Raw genomic sequence first — 26,216 nt, 5'->3', positions numbered from 1 at the left:
AATTGCATAAGCCTACTGGAGTTGTCCGACTGCTCTCCAGGTTTAAGCAATAAATCAGACATCCAGAGATGCGTGTGAGGTATGGGAAGGGGCAAGTAGAGAGCACGTTTCTGGAACGCCTGTGGCATACATAACGAAAATACTTAATTTTGCACCTGAAGTAGTATTGAAAAGAAAGAAGCCATGACAGCAGCATGCCTAACTATCCTAGGCTGAGTGCTCAAAACAACAGGTGAACAGTCACAATATTTCATGTGATCCCCAAGCCACTTCCAGTAGCCCGAACAAATTGCTGTGAGGACAGTGGCTAACTTCTTCCTACTGTCTTACTGATGCTGCAATCTCTTCTTTGTGTCTATCCTGTCATATCATAGGCAAGAAGTCAAAAGAAGCCAAGGGAAAATAGTGACTAAGAGCAGAGCATCACTGCCTAGAGCTTGGAGCCAAATAGCAAACAAGAACCTGGGAAAGTGTGACTAAGACCTACAATAATCTGCTCTTCCAACTTCCATCTTCCACAGCTGCTCCTTAGATGCTGAAAACAAGGAACTGCAGATGGGAAACATGCACAGGCTCTGCAAAACAGAGTTGATCTACGTACACAATAAATTTATTCCTAAAAGATAATGTCTTTTGAAAACAAAAATCTTTTCAAATAGGTTGAAGACTGAACAGACACGAGTGTGGAGGTCTCGCATGTAACACACAGTCTCAAGCACTTATGTTTGAAAGGATTCCTAATTCATGTTTAGTTATAATGTTCTGAAAGATATTTGGCATTCAGGTTTGAGTATTTACCATATTTAGCAAACAGCAAAGATTTATATTGCTTTCACATTTCTTTTTGATGATTTCATTTCTATATATATTTGTTAAGTAAATATGGTTCCTCTGAGCTAAAGCATAAATATTATCCCAATGCCCCTATATATGGGTAAAGAGGCATAGCTGGTTTAAAGAAGGTCATATAGGAAATCTCTAAGAGCTAAGAATACAACTAAACTTCAGAAACAGTCTTTAAAAGGGTTAAGACTGGTAGCATTTTATCTTGGACATCTCAACTAACTGTTAGTCATTGCTTGGTTTCAGACATCTAGAAGTAGTTGTGAGAACCTGACTTGAATACACATTATGCAATTCTTACGACAAAGAGAAGTAAGAACTAAAGTCTGTGTGATCCTTGACAAAAGCTCAGTAACGCTCTGGTTTACACAGCACTAAATACTGGGAAAATGGAAAAATATTTGTATTTTCAGAAGGGCTACAACATAGATTTCACCTCAGTATAACATCATAATCCAAAGTTCATTGCCTTGATTGGAAACAGACAAGGCAAACTGGTGGAAAACAAGAGTTTAGGCAATACTCTGTCTTTTTTGATTTGTGGAGCCTCAATGTTTTACAACAGAAGTGCAAGCACAGTGCTGCAAATTCAGGAAACTTACTTTTCTTGGTTACCTTTTGCAGCCTGTTAGAAGTGAGTACATGCATTACCTGAGGATCCATTACCACATTTAATCCTAAAAGTTAGCTCAGGGGCTTTTCAGTTAGACAACTGTCTTTTCAGTCACCAGCACTCCCTTTTCATTTAAAAAAGTCCGCTCTGAAAAAGCACTAATCTGTATTTTGCTCCTCCCCACATCTCCCAGAACAAAGTCAAAAAAGCATGACATTGCATTTTAAACATTACATTTTTAAAAGCAGAAAGTATTCAGCTTTTATGAAGACTTTAACAACCATATTTGAGCTTACGGACTTCCTGAGATAAAACATTTATTATAGTAATGGAAGCTTGGCTTTCCTGGTCTTTACCAGTCTCCCAAAACAGCTAATTCCCACCCTGGAACTGTTTCCTGACCTCTAAAAAGGGTCATGTATGTATAACTGTAGACAAAATATGCCCATGGCATTCCAAAGCTCCATTGTAAGCTCACTAAAAAGAATCCTGCAGGTTCGGTCCGCATCTCAACTGAGCTTTGTTTTTCATGATAAAATATCCACTCCAGAAGAAACCCTTAAGTAAGTAAACCTTTAAGTAATCCTTACGTGGCTGCCATAAGTAGCACAGACTGATTCTTCAGTAATGAGTACATAGTTCTCAAAACAGGCTAGTCACCTCTCCCATTGCTTCCTGATAAGTAACAGCAATGAGTAAACCTCCGAGAGCAGGTTGCAATGTGTAAATAAAGAGTCCTGAGAGACCACAGAGGACTACTGCACCAGACACTACTTAATATCTCCCATCCACAGCATAATACGCCTAGGTCTTGGAGTTTAGCATGTAAAAGACAAATTAAAGGAGAAGCCTATTATTTGAAACTATACCAAGTAATCAAGCTAATTAGAAGAGACTGTTAGAAATTTCAGCTCATAAAAATTGTATTTTTTTGTACAATTGAAGTACGTTTCATTTACAGCTAACAGTTCAATTACCAAGAAGCAGAAACATTGATCCACTTCACACTGAAATTTTCCTCTACTCAAGTATCCATGTCTTAATCACTATCAACTTGTATTTCTATTTAAAATACCTTTCTCAGTAACATTTCCTAACATCACATGATAATCACACATTTTATACATAAATATCTAACCATAGAAAAAAATCTGCAGATTCCAACTAGTTGTGCTGACTAAGATCCACCCAAGAAAGCAATAATGAGCAAGGCATGTGTCTAGTCACCACATTTTCTCTGTTGGCTGTTCCTGCTCAGTTGTGGAGGAAGAAAAAGGAAACAATGTGAGAAAAGTCCACATTTTCTGCTCTACTGAATTAATCCCACTTCCATAAATCAAGAAACACATTTCTTGTATCCTTCACATTTAATGACTCACAGACTGCTTTAGACTAGAAGGGACTGCTGGAGGTCATCTGGTCCCAACACCTACTCAAAACCTAAGTGAAGGTCATCTTTATGGCAGACGCTACGATGGTAGACCATCTAGCTCAAAGCTTCTGGCCAACACAGAAGTAAACCAGCAAACACCCTCACTGGTTTTTTTTGTTAGGAAGGCTACCGACAGCTGAAGAAATAAGCGCTGTTTATTCTCAGGACAGAGACAGTGATGAATAGAAGACAGGACATAAAAGCAGTTGAAAAAATTCCTTACAATGGCCACAAGAAGAGAGAAGAGGAGTATCAGACAACACCTCTCCCAGTCCTGACAGCTTGAGGGACAGTAGAATAAAGAGACAATTAATTCTTCTCTCTACCACCAGAACAGAGATGGAAAGTTTCACTTTATTCATCTATTAACTAGAAAAAAATCCATCAAGAGCAACCTTAGCAAGGAATCCAGGATCTTCTCTCCAATTACTGAAGCTAGAGCTAGACTTCCAATATCATACCGCTCCTACACAAAAAGATTCCCTCACTCTTTGTATTAAGCTCAGATTTACTCTCAACTCTTGAGTACAACAAGCAGTATTTACCTCAATTCAAACCATTTCAATAAACTGTAAAAAACAATGACAAGTTGTCATTTCAGAAAGGAGTTACATGTTAGGCTCACTACACAGAACCCAACTTTCAGTGATTTCAAGTAGGTTTAATTCAGTAGCAATTTTAAGTAGGTTTTTTTTCTTTTCTTCAAATGAAAAGCTTAGCTTGGGGCTGCTGTGCTTGCCACTCTGCTAATTAGTCCATTTGTTCAATATATTCTGTCCTTCAAGTGGAGGACACAGCATAATGAACTGCATACACTTCCACAAGATTACAGGAACAGATAACTGAGGGACCAAAAAGATACTGTAACATCAAGCTCCTCAAGCAAAAGGTAAGTTCTCATTTTTAGCCTCACAGAGGATATACTATTATTTGCATGACAATAGGGGTTTAAATCTCAAAAGAAATGGGAGTGCCCACTATATCAAAAATTGAAGAGACATTCTGTGCCAAAGCTAGATTAAGGTTCACAAACTAACACTCATGCCACTAGTAGCATGTAACCACCTTCATAGCAATATGCAAGCCCTACCTGAACAACCAAATATTTCCTTCTTACTACAAGTACGGCAGTTCAGACTTAAGGGTGACTGCTGCCACAAGTAAGGCTGGGAGCTATTATGTTTGAAGGTAGATCTATCTGCATGAAAGAAAGGTCACAAAAGTCAGAGGCAGAGACAAGTGAAAAAATTGCCAGAGAACTCACTGGAATAAAGAACCCAGGGAACATTCAGGTCTCTTGATTCCTTCAAGAATCAGCTAGCTGTTTGACCATACTGCAATCTCAGAGTGGTCATTTAATTCTAAAATGAAGGCTAGAAGCACATTAGCTTCATCTAGTGATTGTAGACACAACATCACTTGAGACAAATTCATTTTTACAATGAGAACTGGCACCTGATGCCTTCATTTCTCACTATGGCTTTAAAAATTAGATCTTATCAACCTCTCTGCATCCTCTCATCGATACAATTTCTTTCAACTCTATCACCTTCTTCCCACATGGCACCACCTCCTTATGGGTTTCAATGAGCCTCCCATAGTCTTTGAATTTCTCAAAGGCAGTTGTCACCAATCATTGTTTGTCACTGCAGTATTTAACACAATACACTTGCAACCCCTCCTATACGTTCAACATCCAAAAAGCAACTGATCTGTCAACTATTTCACTGATTTGTCATTTCTTCTCTATTCCTTCAAATAAATTGCCATTCTAATTCCTTGTCAGCTTTGCTGATGTACTGTCTAGCTTCTTGGGGGTGATTACTTTGCATTTCATTTATCTTTTAAGCACCAAGTTATTTAGCAGTAGAAAGCCACAGCAAATGCCAGGAAACTTGTTTCTCTGATCTGCAAAAACCTCCAATTGCTCAAATTTCTGTATTTTTAATTACAATGGTATACAAATACATCTGCAGCAGTGAGATGCTACCAAGCAAGTTCAGAACCAGAGACACTTAAAAGCCTCAAAAATGGAGGTATGACAGATACATTTCCTATTGTAAACTGACAACTCATTTGAGTAAAATTTATCTGCATATGACAGACGAGCATACCTTTTTCAGGATAACTTTCAGTTAACATATTATTGCAAGGGTACATTATCACAATCCTGCCTCGTCACTTGCCTAGTCTTCTATTGGTCAGTCACCGATCCACATTCACACAAGCTGGAAGGAAAAAACCCAACCATGCAAAAGAGCTATAGACCAGTAAGTTCCTACATTTATATAGCATTATTTAAATGTCTCCATAAAAAGTCAATTATAGACACTTATCTGACAAACATTACTGACCTCAGATTTGAGAATAAAGAATTGTGCATCAATAAAGAAAAAACATTTTTCTAAACATAATTCCCAGAAGTCTCTAATATCAAGACACTGAGATAAAAGCTGCAGTTAGATTTTTTTAAAGTTTCTAGCCTTTATTATGCATTTTAAATCTCCTGTCTTCGCACTCTTCCTCACGATAAAAATTTAAACCCTTTGTGTGTACTTATTTGCATATCAATACTTACAATACTCTTCCACGTAACAGCAATGCAAGATGCAAGAACATAAACTTTAGGAACACGTTGGAAAGTTTCTTGTAATCTGATATTTTCTGCATGCTTTGCAAACCCTTCTGATAAATGTCTTTTCTGTAATTCCCTTGAGAAATTCTTTGCTGAAATGGCATTGGGACAGAATGTATGTTTTTACAATTGGCAATAAAATTAGGGAAGTAACTTACCTAAAAAAAAACCCAAAACTTTTAAAGTATTTTCCTATAGAGAAAATGCAAGTAAGCCATCTATAACGAGTTCACATTTTTTCATACTTGTTATGAATTTTAAGTTTTTATAAGGTTAAGACAATATTAACAGAAAAGGCTTCTCAAGTAAGGAAAGTATCTTTGATATTAGGATGATTTTCATATCACTGCTCATTGAAAACAATTCATGTAAAGTCACACAGTCTAAATTTAACCTGCAGTTATTAATTCTATGGCTTTTTACATCCAAATGTAAACAGATGAACAATGAAATTGAATCTTATGTCAAGACAAAGACCACTTTTGTTAGTTTAATACAAATACTTGCAAGATTGTTGTACTTTCAAGAAAGTTTCCTGGGCTAGAACTGAAAAAGCTTATTTCCTGTCTGTAAAGCTGCAGTATACCCACATACACAGGCTAGAGGGGATGATTGTGATCACCCAGACTGACCCATCTAGCATCGGCCACCTACCCTCTGTTAAAAAAAAGAAACACAAAGGGGAATTCAAATCTACACGATGGTCACCCAGTCTCGGTTTAAAGACTGACAGTAAGAGACGCATCACTGCATCAGTTGTCCTACATGGTAGTTACGCACACAATAAATTTGTACAACTTTCTATTGTAGCAGTCACTTGGATTTTGTTATGCTTTCGCAGGCTAGACCCTATAACCTAAGAACCTATATCGATAAATTCTGATTAAGTTGTTATTTGATAAATGTATCCTTTCAAGAAGTTCAACAAATGCAGCGCCTGCATTCATTTTCAGGACTGAATATGCCTTTAACTCATTTTCGGACTCTGATCTTTTTCCAGTGTGCTAGCAACCCTTTCTGAATTCCAAACGTAGCTGTAGTAGTGCCAGCTGCGGAAGACAACATGTATTACTACCTTGCCTGTTAGGCTCATCTGTTCTTATACCTAAGGCTTAGCTGCTCAGAGCTTAACTAAACACTTATGTTCAGCTTGATTATCCAGTCACCTCCAACTCTTCAGTCACCTCTTCATGTCACTGCTTCCAAGGAGGCCTTCCCCTGCCTATACCTGTCCCGAGGTATACTAGTTTAAATGTGACCAAATACAAAGTCTGGTTTGCTTGAGCACAGTCTTTAAAAACAAAAAGCTAAACCAGGTTAGTAAACCACAACTATTGAAAAAGCAGTTGTCACATTACCTCTCCCAAAGTAACCAAGAAGTTTTAAACTGATGCCATTTTGTTCAAAGACATCAAATTTCAGAGAGCAGGATGAATCAGGCACTACTTGTGACTTTAAACTGACATTTAAAAAGCCAGGGATCACAAACTAATATGATTCAGAAGCTTTTTTCTGCCTTTCTTTTTCCTATACTCAGAGCTTAAAAAAAAAGATTTGTGCTTCCACATTTCAATTACGTGTTTGGTGTTAGTGAACAGTTTACAGAATCCTAATAATGTCACAAAGATTTATACACTACAGCCAACTGATGAAGCAGAATGGGAAACTGGCAAAATACTGTTGCCATAAGTTGAGCATTAGATGAACACAATTTTCAGGCCTCTTTCTCAAGCTTTGCATATTTTGATAAAACCTAGATTTAAGGATAGGTTACAGAGTAGTAGCTTGCTGCTGCAGAGAGGGGAAGGTCTTGCTCCCTCCTCCTTTCTCACCTGGTTATAGCAATCTCCACAGTTTACTGGACTTTTCACAGTGCTGCTCTAACTCCCTAACTCTTCCCTTTGGGAGAATGGCAGGGAAGAGAGGAAGCTAGGTATCTTCCAACAGCTGAGGTACACGGTCAAAAGGACTCAGAGGGCTCAAATACCAGAGCTTATTAAAAAAAGAATGCATTTGGAACGTCCCACTTCCATGCATGGTAAACAGTCATATTAAGCTACATGAGCCACCCGCAATCACCAAAGATAACTTGTTGGACTCATTCTGCTAGTAGTACATTGTAAAGTTTTCGCATGACATCAAGAGAAGCATTCAGAAAGGTCACCTGCTTGCATGAAGATAAGTCAAGTGCTAGAAGGTGCAGACAATAGCTCTCCACTGCCTAAGGCTACAGTTCTATGGCAGCCTAAGCCTATTTAGCTACTAACTACTCATATTGCATCATCTTCAGCCTGGCACCTCTGTTCACTGGACAAGTCATGTGTTTCAGCATGCTAAAGAAACAGAATAGCTTTTAGTTCATTTGTCAAATCAGTTTATGCCAGATTAAAGGATGAAATGGCTCAGCAAAGGATCCAACAAGCATTGCAGCTGACAGAAGAAAAAGGGATGCAAGTAGCACAGCCAAGAGTTAGCAACTTACATTTCTAGAACCCTGTAGCCTGAGATTCAGCTCTCTCACTAAAATTCTAGTGGTGTCAGAAATGAAGAACGTTTGAAACTATTCCAGTAACTGAGGGCCCCAAAATAGTCATAAGTGGGAGGAAAAATGATTACCAGAAAAAATTAGGATTATCTCATAAGCTGACTTGACATTCTCAGGTTTTTTTCTTTCAAATCTAAAGCTAAACATTTATTCTCCTGATAAAAGCTGAGATTCTTTCCCATGAGTCTGGAAACAGAACTTGAATTCCACAAATTCTGATTCATTTGTTCTAACAAGGGATACTTATTACACTGGCTCTTCATATCATATATGAATTGCAGCAAATATACTTTATCATCTTAATTAAACTCAGCAGAAGAGTAGTTAAAGTCTATTCTGTCATGCTTCCCACATATTGAAACCGTGGGAATTTAGTCAAATATTGGTTATCTTGGTTTCATTTCATCAGCAGCATGAGTCATGTGCAATACCAACTAAAGTATACTGCAGTAAATGCACCTCGAGCCAGAAATCTGCTCCAAAGGACTCTAGTATGGTTACCTACAATAGTAACTGACTAGATGTCAGGACTGAAAAAAACCTGCTATGCCATGTTTTTTACATAACTACACTGCTAACCAGGCACACATGAAGAACATCTTTTTCCTGTGGTTATTACTTGATTTTGCATTGGCAAAGTTTAAACTCCAACGGAAACAATAAGCACATTATATCTTCTAATGCTACACTGCCTCCATGAAATTTTCCACATTTCTCCCAGTTTATCACTGCTTTGGTACTCTGTTTTGAATCACAAACCTCCAGTGCCTGTTTTAGAGCCCTCCTTTGTTGAGACAATCACAAACATTCAGATCCAAGCAGCAAGAACTAACGTAAAACCTACTCATTAAGAAGGAGAAATACTGATCCTTCTCATCCTGAAGGAGAAATAAGAGAATTCCTACTCATCCTGAAGGAGAAATAAGAGAATTCTAATATGCCTATATAGTGCAGGACTTTTGGAGACTCTGAAGATTTGCTCATCTGCTCTAGAAATCCTATACAATTTGTGATTAACGAGATATTCCAACAAGATGCTTGTGTATTTGAAGATACGGTAGCTTTAAATGGAGTATCCTTCTACAACAAGTCTTAAATTTTTCATCCTTTAGGTATCCGAAGATGTCTTTGTCAATGTGCTGGACAGGTGAAAGTGCAAACAAGGAAGATTACACTTATTCTTAAAGTAAGTTGTGGAGAAGTGGGACATGAGAGGAGCACTGCACCAAGGGAAAAGGTTTAGAATGCCAGCAAAAAAAAAAAAACAAAAACCCAATACCCTTAAAAGTAAAATGTACACTAAGCTTTCTTCTCTTACCTTTGTGTGCCATTTACCCTGTAGTGGGAACATTCCCTCCCCGCCCCCCAGTCTTCTTGGCAGAAATGTGATGTTAGCAAACTCCAGATTTAAAAGTGTGAAAGATTAACAGTTTACTGTTTGCTTGGTGTTGATCTGTTTTCTCTGTTGTATAGTCTCCTACTATTACCAGAAATTGTTTTGCCACAGCTCTCCACTGCTTTTCCAACTATAGAGACTGACACTTTCTCTTTCCATACATTGTCAGGCACAGCATATTTTGAACACTAGTATGGGACACTAAATTCCATTACATCAGAAATTCAACCTCTGATCAACAAATAATTATAGCTCCAGAGTCATAAGCCTGATATTATTACTTAGCCTATTCTTACACAAATGACAAAGACAGTCCATGCTTGCAAAGACAAGTTCATTTGCATTACTGATGTTGTGTCAGTTACTAGTTTTCAGCAAACAGTACTCCAAAGTTAGAAAACAAGACACCATCTTATGTCCAATGCTTTGAAACAGCAGCCAAGGGAATTCCAAGGAAACAAATTGTTTCTTTCTTAAGCAACAAACACAAAAATTGACAGAAAACACTAATTAATGTCATACCACTTACCTGAAATACAAGGAACTACAGAACAGCCACAGCTAAGTCAGACCTGCTTTAACCACCATTTGGTTAAGACTGTCTGAGAAGCCATCCAACTAAAGCAAGCAACCATACTGCAAGCTTTTGTACATATTTAGGTCCCACCATAATAATAATAATAAAAAATCTTCCTTAGTTACCCATTAAGCTTGTTTTTTAAAAAAAATCCCCAAATCTCTCTCATTCCCTGCACTTGCTGGGACATCTACCACATCCAGGGGACAAACCAGGTAACAGTTACACCATCTGAGTAGCTAGTAATCCAGTGCAGTTTAACTTAACATCACAGATAGTGGCACCTAAGGGGATTGTCCTATTGCTCCCACAAACCACATGCCTGTTTCTCTTGAGCCAGAAGTGATGCACACAAATGCAGCAAGCTGATTCAGGGGGCTAAAGTGGAAGCAAAGCAATGCTCTCTCCTGACAGTAACATCCCCTGAACTGCTGCATAATCAGGTAAGCATCAAGATAAAGAAAAGGAACAGAACTGGCCTTTCAGCAACTGTTTATTGTATCAGTACGGATACAGAGCAGCTAAGGTTGAGTACTCCCTCGATTTCATACATCATACAGTTTTATGTTACAGTTAAACCATGGGCCTTACCACTTCCCCATCTTACTATTCCCACTCTTCTTCACAACCAGCCACACTCACCTCCCCCATGCATACACTGGTGTTCATACAGACTGCTTGGTTTTCAACTGTCCGAGTCCTTGAACTAATTTACCAGCTAGATAAAAAAAAAGTTTTCATCTCATACACTCTTCAAAACAGTTTGCCAAAAACATGCATGAGCACTAGCATCAGAGGGCAACAGCAGCAAAGATTCACTGGCTCAAGCTCTTTCAGAATTACATCCCCAAGCAGAAAGCACAAATCATATATACCACCACTTACTTAAAGGCCTAGCAAGTTCTGTAGATGACAAGTATTTTGAAGGGCAACTAAGAACACTTTGTTGAGAGTTTCTTGTGGCTGCAAACAATCCCTCAGATGCCACAGTATAATTAAAGCTACAAATTTATCTTTTCATATCTGAACACAACCATAAACCAAAGTAAGACTTTCCCCTGGTAATTCACTAAATGGCCAAGAAATCCTCTGTGTTCTGAACTAGTTAGCAGAAGAAAAAAAAAATGGAAAAAGCATTCAGAAATAAATTCTGCCAGTCTTAAGTCTCTTGAATTCAATTAATAACTGACACTTTTCACTATACTCATTCTCTTATGTACTTCACACATTTTTATGATCAGTAACAAAACTTTATGCCACTCAGTCTTTTGACTAAAGCAACTCCTCCCATTTTCATGCTATTGCAATTTTTTGAACTACAGGCTAAGGGTGTCAGCTGCTCACCTCATTACTTATCCCAGCCATAATGCCCAAAAGACAGATTCCAAAGTTTTAGATTCCCTTTTACCTGAAGAAATAGTACGAACAATCCAAGTCATAAGAATTTCAGAAACAGTGAAGTATAAGGTTTATTTTTTTATTCATGGTAAGCCATGTAAGATGTATGGTCCAAAAGACTGAAATCAGTCAGCCAAAGTCAGCTATTGCCCTAGTCTCCTGCAAAGGAGAGCAGGATCATTTGTTTCTAGGATCAAAATAATTAATAAGCCTCTTTGAAGACAACTTAGCACAGCTTCCATTTAACATATTTACTACTAAAAAACCTAGTCAGTAATGTTCTTAATGTCATTTCTGAAAGACAAGTTTTCTTCAAAGTGCATCAACATTTGTGAGATTAAGGTCAAGGGAACAAGGAAGATTTAATAAATTTAGAACTTAGAAGTATTCAGTTATTCCACTGTAATGGGTTTTGTTCCCCTGTAACACAGGACGAAGATTTCTCCCAGATAAACAGTCATTCAAAACTAGCTCTAGCTGCAATTCACCAAAAGCTGTCCTTATCAAACTGTTATTAAGTAGCCCTTCAGAAACAGAATGTCAGTCTCAGGTCTGTCACTAATACATAGGTATGAACAATGCAAGTTATTCCTTTAATAAGAATTAACCCTCTGTGGGAGGGTTAATTCTTAAATACAAAAAGCTTGTATACAAAAAGCTTTAACAGATACATCCCAACAATCCCATCATAGAAGAGACTATTAAAGAGACTATTACAAGGCTAGTCTGTTTTAAATTGATTACCACCTGACCTACCCCACTGTGAGTAACACTGGCAGTACATGTACAAACTCATATCCAGTTGTTTTGCCCTCAAAACTCAAAGACCAGTATCAGACTACACATAGTAAAAACTAATGGCTGCCATCTGAGCTAATGGCTGCACTGCTGACGCCACTGGTAAAGGAACAAGCCAGTCCTGTAGTCAGACAATAATACAACACAGCCAACATTGCAGATCTTGCCACTGGAGGCTGACCTACATTACTAATAAAAGTTTTAGTTACCACTTGCACTGTATATTTCAAATAGACACCAACTAGCCATAGCTGCTTTCATGGGCAAATCCACTGGGGAAAATAATAGTGGTTTCTGAAAACAAACTATTCTTAATAAATTCATACCTAGGGAACACTTAGTGTTGAAGTGTTTTTATCCACCCCTCTTTATCTGTCAAAAAGAACTGAAGCTTAACAGTTCCCATGAATGCAAGAAATATTCCCCCTCTCTTTGTAAGGGAAATCATGGAAGTAAAAAAATTAAAAAAGCTTAAAGGAATGCAGAAAGCAACCCAGTTTTGGGACCTCTCCAAAGCCAATCAAATTATAGATAGAAAGGGTATTTTATTAGGGTACATGAACAACTAGCAAAACCAAAAAAAGAAAACTTTTCTTCATTCACCTACTGTCCTCGAAAAAGTACATGCATGTTCCCTTGAGCTACCCTTCTCTCTCACAGATCATTATTGGAAGAGTATCCCCATTATTCTAAGTGCAGCCTCTTCACCTCTGCTCTAACAGTTTCTTACAGCACATGCCACAATACTCAAAAAAATCAGCACAGCTCTGTGTGCACTTCAGTAATGGTGAGTGGGAGTACTTAAGTTTTTCAACCACAGCCTGAGGAGGGCAGGAGGTACAGCAAGAATTCAGAAACCTATACCAGCTTGTCTTAGTGAAACATTCTCTAAGTTTGCCTGCAACCTTTGTCCCAGTCAGTGGTAAGCTTGAGAAAAATCTCATCCAAGAACTGGCCTTAAGACAAACCCTATTTAATCAAAGAGAAGCACTTACTATGGAAGGCTGAGCTTGCTTTGGCAGGTGAGAAGGTATACCTTGCTAACTGGGCACACCTTGAGTGACCTTAAAGTGACCCTTTATTTAAATACATTGTGAACAGAGCACTGATAAAGAAAGTTTACAAAGTTAACTTGAACACATTAGTTCACAATTTTCTTGATTCCTGTGCTCTGATACTAAGAATAACTGTGATGTGAGTACAAAGCAAAAACAGAGCTCACCGTCACTGCTTTCATTCAGAAGTCTAGGAGCACTGGGGAAATCAGCACGTCTTCTCAGTTCTCAGCGCAGTCCCTGGCCATCAGACACAGAAAGCCTGGGCTTGTCGAGGGAAGATGTCCTGCAAGAACAGAAGATGGAAGACAGTAAGAATCTCTCTCCTCTTGATTGCTTTATTGCAAAGTACTAGAATTTGTTATAGTCACCTCCTAACAGTCAGGTACACATAGAGGAATTGAACCCTATTCTCAGGTACAAAAGAAACATCCCTGTAAGAAACATGATTTTCTTTTCCCTTTTCTGAGCCATAAATGGTGTACCTGTCACGTTACCCTCTACATGCCTCACCATGAGCAACCAAAGGAAAAAAATATTCAATTTACCATCAAGACAATGGGGTTAGATCACACAATCTTCAGTTTTTCTATTTTGAAAACTGCTAGTATCCTATAAAAAAGCTAACTTAAGAAATTTAAGACTAACCTGAATACCCTGCCTTAGCCACCATTTCTAAGCCTAGTACTCCTTAGAATTAGTAATCTCAACTTCTATTTCAAGACATGACAGATTTCTAGGGACAGAAAAAAAAATTTAATCATTTTCCCTCAATTTCCTGGACTCTAAAGTTACAGTATTTGCCAGCAATTGGTATAGTTCTAGAAATGCAGCGCATCTCATGCCTTCTAACAAGTGTATAAGGTGGGCAAGAAAACAAAAAAGATAAAACAGCATTTCACTAATATCTTCAAAGACCAGATAGTTTGTGTCCGTACACATACGGCCTGGATTTAAAAAAAAAACAACAAACCAACCACAGATCATGAAAATAAATTCTTTGCTTTCAACAGCTGGTTGTGTTTATATTCTTATGAAATTAAGAATGATCACTTTAGAACATACATAAACTTGCTCGAGCACGGTTCCCCCAAATTCTTGTGCCCAGTTCTGTCACTACGCAGCCTTAGCCAAGCTTAGTCCACCTACACAACTTACTTTCCACAGGACAGAATGATGTTTTCAAAGCTCGAACAAGACTTTACCTGCTTAAAAAGGCAGTAACTGTAAACCAACGAAAAAGTTTCCCCTGCAGTGGCACTAGCACTGACATGACACCCAGCTTCTATTTGCTTAGAAAAGAGTAGTCCTAACCAATTTTGAAACCTAAGTGCTCGAGAACAGTGGTCTCTAAAGTGGGCCATACATGCAAGACAATCCACTGAGGTGTGGGAAGAAAACATTTTTTGTAACATTAATAAATAGTATTTTAAAATTGTGTTTGTTTCACCTTTACCTTATCCTTTCTTAATTTCTATTTTTGAGTATGTTTTGTAATATATATATCAGTACAGTAGTACCTGTATATAATTGATAAATCAATAAATATACATATATTGGGGGTGCATGTGAAAAAGTTTTTTTTACTGATAGACATGTGCAGCCAAAAAAATAGGAGGCCAGTTCTCTAGAAAGCAGAAGCTCCCTTTCTCTGTGAACAAGATTTTCCTTTCTTCTACTGAGTAAAAAAGAGGATTTATATTTGTCCTGCCTTCCCTCATTTTCCTAGATGCCACTAAGTTAACACTAAGATATGCAAATCTTTCTCACTCACAAGATGATTTTGGGGTTCTTCCCTTAGAGTGTCTCCAACAGCCAGCTCCACATCTAGTCCTAGCTCTCTTCAAAGGTCCAACACCATAACAATACTAATCAGTTTCACTTTGATCCAGGCAGTGAGGACCAGGCCAGTTTCACACTAGTGCTGGTATTTCAGGGGACTTGAATGAATGGCGCCTCACAAGGCACGTGGCTCCAGTGTTTTCAGTTCTAGGGTTGGGGCTTTTTTTGCTACCTCAATGATAAGAAACTTAAGTTCCCCAAGAACAAGCAATTGAGCGTGAAAACCTATTATTGGAAAGAAATATCGAAAAACGATACTATGATAAATGACCTGCTTGACAAGGGAACAATAACCCGAATGGGGACATACCGAAACAAGAAATAAATAGAATTAAGGGGCCATCAAATATTATTATCTCTTACCGCTTTGCGGGAGCCGAGGGAAGAGATGAGGGTCATAAGGAAGAACACAGACAGCCAAGTGCCTAGACCCTCACCCAGCTCTTCCCCCTCACCCAGCGCAAGCTCTGGCGGATCTCCCCAGCCCCCTCATGGGCGAGCCACAGCAAACAGGCAGCCCGCCGGCAAGCTCGGGGCGCGGGGAGGGCGGGAGGCCGGCAGCGAAACCTGCCGGGCCTGGTGGCTGGGGAAGGCCAGCCCCGGGCCGCCGGCAGCGCCGCGAGGGGGACCGCTCCCCGCCGCCCACCGACCCCCTTTTCCCGCCCTGGGCAAGGAGAGGGGGAGAGGAGAAGGGCCTGCGGCCGCGGCCCTCCCTACTGACCTGCCGGAGGGCGGCTCTCCCGCAGGGCCGAGGGGTCGCCTGGCGGAGCTCGCTCCCCTCAGCCCGCACAGCCGCTGCCGACCCCTTCACGCGCCCGGCCGCCTTACCGCTCCCCCGACCCGCTCGGATCTCTCCGCCCCAGCCTCCCGCCTCAGCGCGGCCCTCTCACCTCCCCCGGAGGAACCCATTGGGATAAAGCCGGGCCGGGAGCACCTGCCGCCCCCCCCCCCCCACGCCCAGCAGCCCAGCGCAGGAGTCCAAACAACGCACCAGGACTACTTTCTCTGCGCGGGCGGAAGCACACCATCTAATGCGCGCGCAGATACTCGAAACGCTTTTAAAGGGCCGGGCGGCGCGCCGAGCGCGAGGCACGCTGCGAGTTGTAGTCTTCCCGTGCCAGCCCCGCCCACCTCGCGGCGGCTTCTCCGGCCGCCAGCGGGCCTCGCACCACCCGCGGCGGTGCCGCGCCCCCTCGCTGCTCCGCAGCCAATGGGCCGCCTCGCTGCGCGGGCGAGGGGGTTGCCCCCCTCCCCTGGCGCGCGCGCGGGGGGCGGGGCGAGGGGGGCGGGGCCGGGCCGCGGCCGGCGGCGCCCGGAGTTAGTTGTTGCGCGCGGGCGCGGCGGTCGCAGCCCCGTGCCGGGAGTCGGTTCCTCTCCGGGGCCCGGCGGCTGCGGGAGCCGGCCCTGACGAAGCCTCCTCGGCGCAGCCGCCGCCTCCCCTCCGCCGCCCGCCCGCGGGAGGTGCCGCGGGGCCGGGGAGCCCCTGCTAGGTGAGGGGGCCGGTCCGAGTCCGGGGCGGGAGGGGGGTGGCGGCCCCTCTCGCTGCGAGGGGAGGCTGGGAGGCGGTGGCGGCGGTGGCCTCGCGCCGGCTCGTGCCCTGCCCGCGCCGCTGGCTCGGGTTTCCTCAGCGAGGCCCCGAGCGGGGGGAGTGAGAAGGGGCCCCGGCGCGGCTCGGCGGGGCGTGAGGGGAGCGGCCGGGTGCAGCCGCCGCCTGCCCGCTCCTCCTGAGGGGGTCCCGCCGGCGCCCTCCCCGCCCCTCCGCCCCAGCCTGCCGCAGCCCCAGTGGGCGGTGCTGGTCGTTACTGCGCCCGGGGGGTCCGGCTGGCGCCGGCAGCCGCCCCGGGGCCCCCGCGGGGCCGTGCGGCGTCCTCGCCCCCAGCCGCGGTGCTGGGCCGCCCGGCTCGCCGCCGACAGCCCCCGGGGCCCGCGGCGGCAAAGGGCGCTTTCTTCTGCCTACACCTCGGCTGGAAGTTTTGCGACGTGATCCTGCGCTAAATATATTGTGCCTGAGCCTGCCGGGGAGCGCTGGGCGGCTTTGGAGCTGACACCTTCTAGGAATTTCACGACGATAAAGCCGCTGTAGGTGCCAGGTGGATGCGGTCCCTATTGGGGCTCTGTTATTACTGTGTATTCCTGGCATAAAAGGCTTTACGTATTAGCGTATACGTGTGTAGCTACGTTCCGTCCTCCTTTCAGGCTTTCGGTGCTTCCTTTTGAAGGTTACTTTGGACTTTTAGGTGGGTCGGTCTGTTTGCCTCTTTTTATTGTGGGTGAAGTTGAGACTAGACTGAAAAGACTGGGATTTGCGTTGGGACAGCAAGTGAAACGATGTAAATACATTGCAGTGGATAGGTACTCATCAGGCAGCTGATGTCTATAACACAGAATGGCCAGGCTGCTCCTAGGTGAGCACGAGGAGGAGCGTTGCCCGGTGGATCTCTGACCTCGAATTTAATAGGGGTTCCTTCTCAGAGAACATCATTTCTGTTTACTTTAGGTCTTCGGTGTTTTATTTGGTAGAGCTTGATTTTCATTCTTTAATCACTTCATAAGGGGCTCCAGAGTTTTTCCCCTTACTCATTGTGGCTTAAAGGCTGTCCAGTGTCTGCTAAAGCACTTAATTCTTAGATATTTGGGGAAAAAATAATACGCAAGATATATGGGCAGGAAGGAAAGAACTCACAGTTATTTTAGGAGCCAACACTTTATGGAATTCCAATAATTAGGTTCTATAGTTAGAAAGTTTACTTAAACTTGTATAAAATTGCTAGCTGAACAACTACCTTTGTTACAAATTAGATGCGTTTAATTCAATGTGACTTTTGTTTGACTTACAATCTCATCTAGACAGTTTGATTCCAGTGGTGTAGCAGAGCAGGAAGTACTTGTGGATATTTTATTTGGTCATTTTGACTAGTTAGAGCTCTTAATCTAGTTTTACACTGGCTTAAAAGGTTTTGTCTGTAAAGTAGCTAAGATGACTTATCCAGATGAAACATCTTCCTGGCAGAGCTGCTGCTCCAGTGTGTTTTCAAGAAAACCTCATTTTGTTCTCTAAAATGTAGAAGTATGCAAGAAGTGAATTACCAATTTTTCCGTTAGCAACTTTCCATGATTAATCTTATGTATTAATTTCATGATGGATTTACCTTATTGTTAAGATATCTCACGTAGATAACTTAATTCACAGACTTCCGAAATTACTTTCTTGGATTGTTCTGTTTGGCTCGAATACCTCTTCCTCTCCCGAACAGCAGTGGCAGGTAGGGTGTGATTCCTGAGCCTGGGCAGGAGGTACCAGCTGTAGAGTGAGGAGCCAGCAGGCACTTTCACCCAGCTGCACGTGTGTGGAAACAAGCAATTGATAAGAGAGCAAGCTTCGCTCATAGACGCAATGTTTGCATTTCCTTCTTTTCTAGAACATACATTATCCATGTAAATTAATATACGGTTATTTTGAAACAACAGCATTCCCTATGTATCAGTAAGTCTTACAGTTGCTTCAGTGAGAGTGAAGAGGCAAAATACCATTTCAGCTTATTAGGTAATTTGTGTTTCTGACTTTTCAGCTCTTTAGAATACCTACTTGCAACCATATTTACCAAAATATTTATTCTTTTATATTTACTTTCCAAATAAAGGAATCGGTTGGAATCAGGCATTTAAAGCAAAGTAAGAGGGGGATGCCGTTTGGCTAAATGGCTCCTAAATGTTTTCTTGCCTAAACAGGATAGTAAAATATTAAGATAACTATTGTAAGTTGTTGATTAGGGTCACAGACATTGGTAATCACTGCTAACCTTCTGTATCGTGCTAGGAAAAATATGTATATGCAAAGCTTACTGTAAGTTAACAAGTTGTAACATGTTTTCCCTACCTTGTTGGTGAATTTATACTCCTATGTCTCTACTTTCCTTTTCCTGTTTCCTGCTTAGTCTTTGCTCTTAGGTTTCCCTTTTTCCTAGAGCTGCCCCTCATCCCAGTTTAGAATTAGACCCTCCCATCCCTGCTAGTTGCCCGTGTTTTCTTTCCCCTTTCCTCTGAAGGGATCTGCAGCTTTACTCCTTGTCACTGCTTTTCTTGTTCTAGTTGCTTTCTGATGAGATTGGATTTCAGGTGGTGTTAACTCAATAGTCCTTTCTCTTTTTTTGTATGTATGGCTGTTAGACCCTCTTTTCCACAGCCCTTGAAAAGACATACAAAAAAGTCTAAATTGGGGATTTCTAGGTACGGATCAGAGATGAGGTCTGTCTCCTGCCAGCTTCCACACTGTTCCCACTTCCTGTGCTGCTGCTGCTCCCGAGGAATCCTGCTGAGCTGCTCCCTCCCGTGTAGTCAGTGTGTCATAGCTGACATTCGGGTATGGGCAGAATATCGAAATGCAAATGACGTGGGTATAATGAGGAGATAGCGTTGCACTTGTGAAAAGCACTGGTAATGTGGACATTGTGAGTACATGTGATGTGAAAAGAGATAGTAAAGAAAACACCTGACGGGGGAAACTGAAAATAAAACTTTCTTATCTGTCTGCTATTAATATGTGATAACTCCAGATGTTTTTAACCTACTAATGATACAAAAATCATAATCTATAAAATGTGTTTTGGTTTATTAGTTGAAGCAAAGTTCAAAGCAATAATGTCAAGTTATTTTCAAGCCATATGTAGTGTTTACTACCTGTTAGTGGCAGCCAAAAATCACCAGTGATGCAAAATCCACTCTATATGTATGTAAAGTAACATGGATTTTGGAGGAGGAGATGCGTGGCCCCAGTCCACAGCCAAGGGAAAGAGGCTTCTCTCCATCCTAGTACCAGAAAGGGTTGCTGTTACATGGTGCCACTTTCTGTGATTGCATTACCTGTGATAGAATGATACAGAGACATTTTCTGTAGAGTTTTTATTGGTATTACCAGTTCTCCCACCCTTCTGTGCTCCCACACATGATGACTGTTTAAGGACTAAGCATTGCAATGGGGTTTACATTGGCCTGAGACTGATATACTTCAATTGTTTCATGTGTATCGGCACAATAATGTAGAATTTCCATTACCATACAGTTTTAAATTTAGAGTGGAAAAATACAGACTGCAAACTGGAAGAAGACTTTCACTATTTTAAAGCAGGGTGAAGTAGAACAAGTAAACAGTATACACTGAGAAGAATGAGAGCGCTTTAGTATTTCTGGAGTGTTAGTGACAAGGATAAATCACTTGTTTTTACTTGGTAACAGTTCTAATTAGTTGTCTGATATTTGAGCTGCAATTTCAATAAATTGTGGTTTAGTATCATAGGCTGTGTGTTTCCTTTGGGGTTTTTCAAATCATAAGCAGAAATTATCAACCATGCAAGAAATTTTCAGTCTTCCTTTTTCCTAATATAGATAAGGGTCTGAGTCACTAGAGCAATTTCTTTTCCCATATCCCTTTAAGTGGACTGAGTGGATTTGAGATTGCCTGATTGTTGATGGTGGATAGAGGAAAACTACACAGTGGATTAGCTCTGAGGTCACATTCTTTAAATTGAGTTTCTTATGGGACTCTATCGACTATTACAAAAGTTACCATGTTAGCTTTTCAAACACTGAGTAACAAAACAGCTTTACTGCAAATGTTTTTGGGTTTGTCTGTTCAGATGACACCAAGGACAACAGAATTTCAGAACCCCTCTGGAGCCTACTTCACCATTTCTCTCCTCCCTGTAATCACATATTACTGTGCAGGATGAGTGCAAAATGAGTTTTAAAGTGCACCACTTGGAGAACTATTTTGTAATCAATCTGTTACTGATTTTTTTTAAAGTGTTTGATTTTGGGGAAAATTTTAATCCTGACTTTTTGTGTAAGTACTTGGAAAAATCTCCAAATAGTAGATCCCTTTGCAGGCTCGCTACTCATGCCTGTCATGTATGGGCCTGGCCTTAACTGAGGTGGTTTTGCATGAATTATAGTAGCAGTAACAAAGATTACAATTATGTTTATTGAACATCTGCACTTTGATCACCAAATAGTTATGTTTACACTTCAAAGATGTGTAAATATGGGGTGTAAAAAGTGTTTAACAGCATTCATTTGCTATCTGTACCTCAAGATGCCTTCAGAATTAATGATTTTTCCTGCTTAGGAGTCTTTTTCTTAGTTGCCAGCTTTTAGAGCAGGGGATGTTTAATTTCCACATGAAATGCTCACCATGGGGGGGTAGGGGTGGGGAATATTTTTATCCTTTTAAAGTGCAAAAAATTATAAATGTTACCTGGGAAAGACATTTTTAAATCTTCCCATTTGTAGGCTTTATCCCACATTTTACTTAAGAGTAATATTTCAGTTTAAAAACCTTACATACACTTAAACATAAATGCTGAAAAATGCTTAACCATCTTAATGCAGTCACTGTTGACTGCAGGAGACATCCTTTGTGAAGTTTTTGAAATCACAGTAAACAAATGGATAAAACCCGTGCCAGGCTAAACATTGTAGGCTTCTAGCAATACTTGTTTTAGTAACATCTTATCTGAGACACGAGTTCAGTGTGGTGGTAAAAAGTAAGATCACTGACTTCATAAAGTTAGTGCTAGTTCAGAAAACATTGCTACTAGCACATAATTTGCCAAGTGGAACCTTATTGGTGTTTAAGCAGATTTGCATGATTATATTATTTGATAGAGGTTCTATAAGAAACTATTTAGTGATACATTTGCAGTTTGACCTTAAATGTTTTTGTAAAACCATTGAATAAGTGCCAATCTCAATCCTAAAATGTTCTTTCTTGGATAGGTGCCTGTATTTATACAGGCCTCTCTACAAAGCTCACCAAAGAAGGAAGACAGCATATAATACAAAAAGTGTAAATTCTGCATGTATATATTTATATCCAGTCTTCCAGCTCTGAGGCTCTTCCTGTCAGAATAACCTTCATACACATTTAAAAGACATTGAAATGTACGCTATGAACAAATACAGACATCCTTCTGCATTCACTACATGTATATTCCCTCTTACTGTAAGTCTCTGTACATATCACAGATGCTCTTGCTGTTGTCTCAGCTGCCAAATAGCCTCTTAGTGAGTATCATTGTTTTGCTTTTATACTTGTTGGTGTCCTTTCTGTGGGCTTTTTTAATGTGGCAAGAGGAAGAACAATTTTAAAAAAGGAAAAATATTATAATCACCCCCTCAGATTGGCCAGTAAATTAAAAAACATGCATGTCTGACAGTAACAGAGACACTTAAAAATCCTATAGCTCTTGAGTTGAAACTGTCCTTGTGTTACTATTGGTCTTCTAGCACTTTTGTTTCTGAGGCAAGTTTTGCCTTTCTCTGTACCTTGTATCAGCCCCTAACTGTCTTCTGCAGAGTAACCCCTGAGCCTGGTTGGAACCCCATCAAAATCACTGATTCTCTCTGTAAAGGCTCAGAATTACATCAAAGTTGCTTTAATAAACTTTGAAGTTTAATGCAAATATATACAAGCTCAGAGAGAATAAATATTAGTATAGGAGTTTTCCATGGAGGAGTAAGTCATATTGTGTAATTGTTTTTCCATTTGCTTTAAGCCTTCCTAATTGTCTTTCTCTGCCTCCCTCATCTAGATTGGGTAGTTTTGCTTAAAAACAGGTTGCACAATATTCTCCAGTCTCAGGCTTTAAGTCTGTAACTATATGGTTAAGGAGTGTGACTCTTACTGCTTGGAATGATCCTTGGAGAAGACAGTTTATTTAATGACTTTTGTACTGTAAACTGTAGACGTTCTCAGTTTTTAGAAGCAGGAAGATAGCTCATAGTAAAGATGCAAAGCATAGTAAAGAATGTGGGGCACATGAAAACTCTCAATATGATCAGTTACATATGCTTTGATCTGCTGTTGTAGTCAGTGGAACAACTTGCCGAACTTTGTGTTAAATATACATCCAAGGCATAAATGCTGACTATTATAGAGCTTTATATCTGTAAAATTGTGTTTTCATAATGTGGGGTTTTTCAAAATGTGGTTGTTTAAAGGGCTGCAATATCAGATTATTAGCAAGAAAATCTCAAACCTGTGCTCCTGCTAATGAAGCTGTCAGTAATGTATCTTTCAATTGTAACAGCAAAATGTAAAAAATATTATGGCAGGTCTTCTTAAAATGAGGCAGACTCGTATTTAAAGGTCACTATCTCTGGCTAGAAAAGATTGCTTGGGAAGCGCAGAAAACGAAGGCATGTTAGGACAAAGGTTGCTGAAGCTTGAAGTGCTTTGTGCTTATGAATTTTGCCTAGTAAGTATTTCTTGTACAGCAAAGGCAGTATTCCTGTTAGCGAAAATGTCAGTACAAGCAGAGCTTGAAGTACATTTCGTTTGCTCTGTAATCTGTATTGGTTCTGGCTGCAGTATCGTAATTGGCATCTTGTTCCGGGAACCTGTTGGCAGGTAGGGTGCTGGTTCATGGTTCCCTTACAAGTTAACCGACTTCTCTTCTTAGAGTGGGAGCGAATCTCTTCCAAGGATGGCTCTTTTAGGAGAGTTGTTCAGAAACTGGTACATCAGAAGCAATGTTGCACTCTGGTATATAAAGTACCTGTTTTTAGCAGTTGATAGAGAGATACTGTTAGTAACAGTTGCCATGAAAAACCTCCTGCGACAGCTTTGCAGGTTTAAGGTGAGATTGCGAAGTGGTTAGACTGAGATTCCTCAGCTGCACTGGAGCTTTAGTAATGGTGAGTTCTCCTGTGTTCTGTGTAATTATCTCTGTTTTTCTGCTTGTTGGAATGTGGGAAGTGTTTGATTGTTTTGCATCAGTATGGTATTCAGTAAATACATTCTTTAAATACAGTATTGCAAATTGTACTAGATTGCATAATATTGTAAATAGCACGAAGTGGTGTGTTTAAAAAAAAGCCCAGTTCTCACCCCCCCCTTTTTTTTTTTACAAGCCTGTAATTTTTCTTTGTAGTGCATAACGGTGATAACATTGCAGGCTTTTTTCCTACGCTGTCCTTTGCAGATTGACTTCGTTGCTTATGGTTGTATGTTATCTTTTGTTTATCAGTGTAAATCAACAGAGCTATTCCTGAACAATGGAGATAGCAATGGAGAGACCTTTTGAAGCCAAATTTGTAGACCAAGAAACAGTGTTGTATAGAAACATGTTGAAGAAGATAACCAGCACGGGTTATCAGGGGATTCTGCTCAACCCCTAACAGAGGAGGTTATGGAAAAGGCTGTGTAGTAGTATTTTCTAAAACATTCCTACGAAACTGCGAGGGCACTTAATAGAAGGTTCATGCATACACTAATAATTCATATGGGAAATAACAGTAAACAGATGAAATACCAAAGCAACAGCATTTAAATATTAGTGGGAATTAAATTTCTTAAGATTTCAAATGTTACATAATTGGATTTATCCCCTAGAGTTGAGTACCTGCAATTCTTTGCATATTAAGTCACGGTCTGTCTACATAGAAGGCTGACTTTGGGTGCCTTCATATAAAAGTTGTTAAACATCCAAATAAAATGAAATCTATAGAATGCAGAAGGAAATATGAATCCATATAATGAATAATGTTGTCTTCAGTGGCAAGCACTGCTTACTGAGGGGGGGTTATAAATTCAGCTGAAATTGCATTGTATGGATAACACACTGACATTTTTTTATATTGTGCTGGCTAAAAGAGTTGGTTTACTTTTTCCATCAAATAACAATCACAAAAAAAAGGTTGAAAATATACTGGAAAAATAAGAAGCCAGTATTTGTTTATAGTTGCAGTGATTGTGCTGGATGCAAATAGCTGAGCTGTGGATAAAAAAAAAAATATTGAACAAATGAAATAATTGAAAATCAGTAACAGTTTCTAAACAAATGTATGCTCTGCTTTTCCAAAAATCATAGTATTGTGATGTTTTTAGTGTATGCATTACAGAGGAGCATTCATCAGCACAGTTTTGTATCAGTCAGTCTCTCTCCAGCAGATGGATATGGCTTCTTGGATTTCTCTTGCTTGTAATGAGCAAGATGCTTGTCCATTCAAACTTGTATTTCAGGTGATATGGGAACAGTTTTGATTATCATTTAAAAAATTTATTTCTTTCCTTTTTGTGAACATGAGGCAATAGAGGGTTTCTTGTAATTTTTATTTGGCTTTTTCCTGCCAGTTTACAAAATGTCTGCAACCTAAGTATTTTAAATCTGTAGATCCCAGCTACTTTTAACTTAGTTGATTTTGCCACATGGTTCAAGGTTTCTTTCCCATGTGCTCTCCCAGAAGTTTCAGGGGTAATTGTTGTTCAGGGAAGATAAATGTGTATTAGGTATATGTATATTCATTGGATGATGCACAGTAAAATATTTGCCCTGCCTGCACAATCTTAAGAGTTCTGAAAAATTATTTCCAGTGGACAGTTAAAAGCCTGGGCAACTCCTGTATTCTTCAAGGACTAATCAGTATGGGACTTGCTGTCTCGTAGGTGCATTTGCAGTCATCAATCTGTACCTGTAACAGCTTTTCTTGAACATGCTTGGTTTTTTCTTGGTAGTGGTTTCATGATCTATTTTAGAAGGGAGAGCTGTCACACCACAAGAAAGAAACTCTGATCATTAGTTTGAGAGATGAACTAAACCTCAATTTGAATTCTGAGAGCTTAAAAAGTACAAGGAGAATGGACAATCATATCTTCATAAGGCACCTTTCTCAGGCTGATAAGGAACACACTCTATACATCACATTAACTCATCACTTTGAGATCCTTGGGTATACATGACAGTGTCATTTAAGAACAGAAAATATGCAGAGAACAAAAGGGATATGATTCTTGAAATTAATTGAGCGGTACCTGAAAAATCAGAAATCTAGCCTTTAGTATAAGGGAAAAAATGTATTGAAATATAAGTCTGCTTTCTTTATTTTTTCCATGAGAGAGAAAAGTGAAGACTTCTCATTATTAAGATAACTATCTTTTTAAATGCTGCTTTGCTAATTGGTGCAACCCTAATGTGCCTGCACTGTTTTACAGGGTATGCTAGAATCTGTGATAAGCATTTCCTTTTGGAAAAGCTATACACAGTGTGAAAATAAGGGAACATAATCTCTTCTGCCTCTTTAAGATGT

General features: G+C 40.3%; 2 protein-coding genes across 14 annotated transcripts in view; one reads left to right on the top strand and one right to left on the bottom strand.

Moving 5' to 3' along the window:
• The window catches only part of HMG20A (high mobility group 20A), a 47,290-nt gene extending 31,033 nt beyond the window's left edge, over nt 1–16,257 (bottom strand). For 2 of the 5 annotated variants that reach the window (XM_072869296.1, XM_072869300.1), the window contains exons 1-2: nt 15,856–15,984; nt 13,460–13,578 (exon numbers count right to left, since the gene is read on the bottom strand). The gene's annotated coding sequence lies outside the window, so the exon portion shown is untranslated. Of the gene's footprint in view, nt 1–13,459; nt 13,579–15,497; nt 15,782–15,855; nt 15,985–16,024 lie in introns of those variants that run through there. The other 3 variants (XM_072869297.1, XM_072869299.1, XM_072869298.1) reach the window with 3 other exon arrangements.
• A 179-nt stretch (nt 16,258–16,436) lies between these two features.
• PEAK1 (pseudopodium enriched atypical kinase 1) overlaps nt 16,437–26,216 on the top strand; it is a 140,263-nt gene continuing 130,483 nt past the window's right edge. For 8 of the 9 annotated variants that reach the window (XM_072869293.1, XM_072869294.1, XM_072869287.1 and 5 more), the window contains exon 1: nt 16,437–16,624. The gene's annotated coding sequence lies outside the window, so the exon portion shown is untranslated. Of the gene's footprint in view, nt 16,625–16,967; nt 17,214–26,216 lie in introns of those variants that run through there. The other variant, XM_072869292.1, reaches the window with a different exon arrangement.

Source organism: Ciconia boyciana, chromosome 8 (genome assembly GCF_034638445.1).
Source record: "Ciconia boyciana chromosome 8, ASM3463844v1, whole genome shotgun sequence".
Taxonomy (NCBI): Eukaryota; Metazoa; Chordata; class Aves; order Ciconiiformes; family Ciconiidae; genus Ciconia; species Ciconia boyciana.
This window is presented reverse-complemented; position numbering and strand designations above follow the sequence as displayed.